The following is a 3,510-nucleotide window of genomic DNA, read 5'->3' on the forward strand; positions in this document are numbered from 1 at the left end:
GTCTAAGCTTGCTGTAGCTTTTTAAATTAAAGTTAAGACTTTGATAGTAGCTGACTTTCTTTCAAAAACTCAACTGATGAGTGGGATGGAAGACTCTTGGGAAAATATCTTATAGGCTTAGACTGCCTTTGCTGCTAAAGACTTTGGCAATTTCTTCAAAAAGTCATTATCTACAGGGAGGGAGGGAGGGGGTTTTCTGAGGAGGGAAAATTGCTTTAACAAGTTTTGAACCCACTTGAATATTGTAAGTTTGAAAGTTTGACTAATTTAAATATTGTTTGGTTTACTTTGCATTTAAAACATAAAGGAGAAAATCCAGGAGAGAGAACAGAAGAAGACAAAATATGTAAGAAAAGAAGCAGACAACAAGACAAACAAGCAACAAGTTGAATGATTGCAAGCAATAGACAGATAGAATGGGATATATGAAAATTATGGTATTGAAATACTGAAAAAAAGTACACTTGAGCACACTTGGTTAGTCTAGTAGTTAGAGTATTCGCAAAGATCATTCTAGATAGGTTGTAGATTTTCTGTGATGCTTTAGGCAAGTTGCCTCATTTCATATTTTGCAAAATGGAGAAAGCACTATTTCCTTACATCAGCTTGCATATTGTGAGGATAAATGTAGTAACAATTTTGAGGCCCTCATATTCTATGCTAATACGTTATATAATCTTATATGCAAGTCATACTTGAGTTTCATGCTTGAGACTCCCAGGCTCATATAATCTTAAACTATGAGAAAAGCTAATAAAAAATCCATCTTCCCTCTCCCCTGATTCTCAAAGTATCTTTGGTAAAATAGCTAGGGAGAAAGCTATGCAGTTTGATAAACTAACCCAATTATAGTGACAGCTTGCCTTGGATCTTTAATTCTTTTTCCATATTTTGAGCCATATGCAGAAAGCTGCAAACTTAAAGTGGTGCGTTAAACATTAGCCAATGCAGAGTTAAGACTTGAATTACCTTTGATTTCATAGTCAGATTGTTCTATTACGTTAGTTCTCTGCGAAAAGAAAAAATATCCTTTGTTTGTTAAAAGAATAAAAATTACCAAAGGGGAGTTTTAAGTCCATCTCTGTGAAGTAATTATCTTGAAAACTTTTGAATACATGTACCTACAGTTGTGTAATTAAAGTATGGGACTCACTGACACACAATGTGGAAGCTGATATTGTGAACAGATTTAAAAAGGCATTGGACAAATTCTTGGAGGACAGGTGCAACAGTAGCTATTGAATGTGGGAGTTAGAGGTACAGCATCTGAATAAGAACTTCCTGGACATTAAATGCTGGAGATGAAAGTGGGAGAGAAACAGGGGGAAACCATACCCATACCCTGTTCACTCTCCCTTTCAGCATCCATTCTCTGACAATGGGTGATACAGGATACTATGCATGGTGGACCTATTGTCTGACCTAATAAATGGCAGCTCTTATGTTCTTACACAGTGAATCCCAAATATGACATACTTGGTCTTGTATATTTTAAAGTTTTTGCCAGTTTATGTGGCTAAATAAAGCCACTTTCAATGCATCAAAAAAAAATGCTACTGGGACCATGGAGAGATGAGTATGGATGTTGGGTTCCCCAGGGACAAATAGCAGAGGCACACCTTCAGCTGCAGCTACTTGTCTGCAGGGAATTCCCCATGCCACATGTACTTTGGCTTTTACCTGAGGTCCTGGGGGCCTCCTGGGACTGCAGCTGCAGTAATCCTTCTTTTCAGCAGCATGTGCTGCCTGAGTATGCACTGCTTTTTTGTTTTTGTTTTTCCCCCATTGTTTTTTTTGACCCCTGGATATCCAGTGTGCCCTTGCAGTGTGGAGAACACCGGACTGTGCAGTATTTCCCACTGCACACATGTTTGTGGTGTCACATACTGCATAACCGGGCTCATCTGGACACGCCCTTGGTGTGTAAAATATTTCTGTGTATAAATGTAGATAAGGAGTGGAAAATCTCAGTATAATTTCTAAATCAAGCTATATTTGAGGGGTTTTAGCTTACACAAATATTAGATATCCATAGGCAATACTTGGGAGCCAAAAACATAGAATAAATATGGGTACTTTTAAACATGAATTTGTCAAATACAATTTTACTAATATTGAACAAACACAATGTCACACACATTTTTTGAGTTGAGCCAATCATGGAAAAAAACTGAAAAAGGTTTGGGCAATTTAAAAGCAAGGAAGAATATAGAAAATAAAACCCAAGCAGCTGTTATAAAATTAGTAAACCTTTATAAGAAACCCTGATTTAGAATCCAACAAAAGTACAACAGTTAGCTAGATCACAATGAGTTGCCAGTTTACACTGAATATTTCAGAACGATGAAGATTTATAAAGTTATTATTATTAACATTCTCCCCACATCATCATATTCAAGTTGCATAAGAACAACTGTTTCACTTACAAAACTTCAGGTTAGGTAAAACATGACATTCTCAAATAAATTGTGCAGTTGGTATGGTACCCTGTAGTCATTCAGTGAAGAGTACCTGATTTTTCCAGTGTCTAAATTTGAAAGAATCCAAATAATATTCACATCCAACCCTGTTCTTTCAGCAGCTGTGCCAATGAGAAGTCTAAATGCAACTAATACAGATATACCATCTGTCCATTCCAAGAAAATAAAAGACACTTTTATATCTGAATGGAAAAACAATTTAGTAATTAATAAGTTACTTTAAAAAATACTGAAACAGTAATTGCTATTTTAAATCATTTTCTTTCCCATGAGGTATTGTTAAGAGTTGTTTTGACATTCCATTTTAATCTAGCACAATTTTCTGTTCTCTGCTATGGTATTCTTCTGCCTATTTCCAGCCAGCTGTTCTGAGAGCCCTCATCTCAATGCATCTGGCAAGCAACATAGGAGCTGTAGGGCTAGCTTTTATGTTCGCGATGATAAGAGGGGTGAAGCACCACAAAAGCATTTATACCCTAAATCTTTCACTTTCATTGTAAAAAGTAGTTCACTCCTCATCCATGCTTTAACCCATTTTCAAAGGAGACAACTGGGGAAAATAAAAGTGATTGTTTGACATTTAAACAGACATTTTCCAATGAGACCATATCCCTAGGGCACTCCCCTTCATTTGAGCTCTAACTTGGCTTTTGAATTTGTATGCTTCACAACTGGAAACACAGTGGGTTGGGTTATTGCTGGAATATAAGATAGCTTGCAAACATCTTTGCAGATCTAGCAGTAGCTGTTCCTTAGGCCTTGATCCTGTAAACAGTCGTCATCAGAAAAATAAAGGTAGTTATAAAACTGAGCATTGAGCTGAAGGTAATACTTTTTCCTTACTTGCATTATGATAAGTAAACACATTGCAGTATGTTAAAATGTGGTGGTGTTTTACCATGTCTGAACTGCTATCTGGTAACTATCTATGAGACTATTCTGATCCCATGATATGTGAGAGCTACACATTTTGAAGAGAAGCTTCAAAAAGGATTGAGTTTCACAGTGCCACAATTTCTAATATTTCTTA

The sequence above is a fragment of the Gavialis gangeticus genome, unplaced genomic scaffold (genome assembly GCF_001723915.1).
Source record: "Gavialis gangeticus isolate Ggan-Ray unplaced genomic scaffold, GavGan_comp1, whole genome shotgun sequence".
Classification (NCBI taxonomy): Eukaryota; Metazoa; Chordata; order Crocodylia; family Gavialidae; genus Gavialis; species Gavialis gangeticus.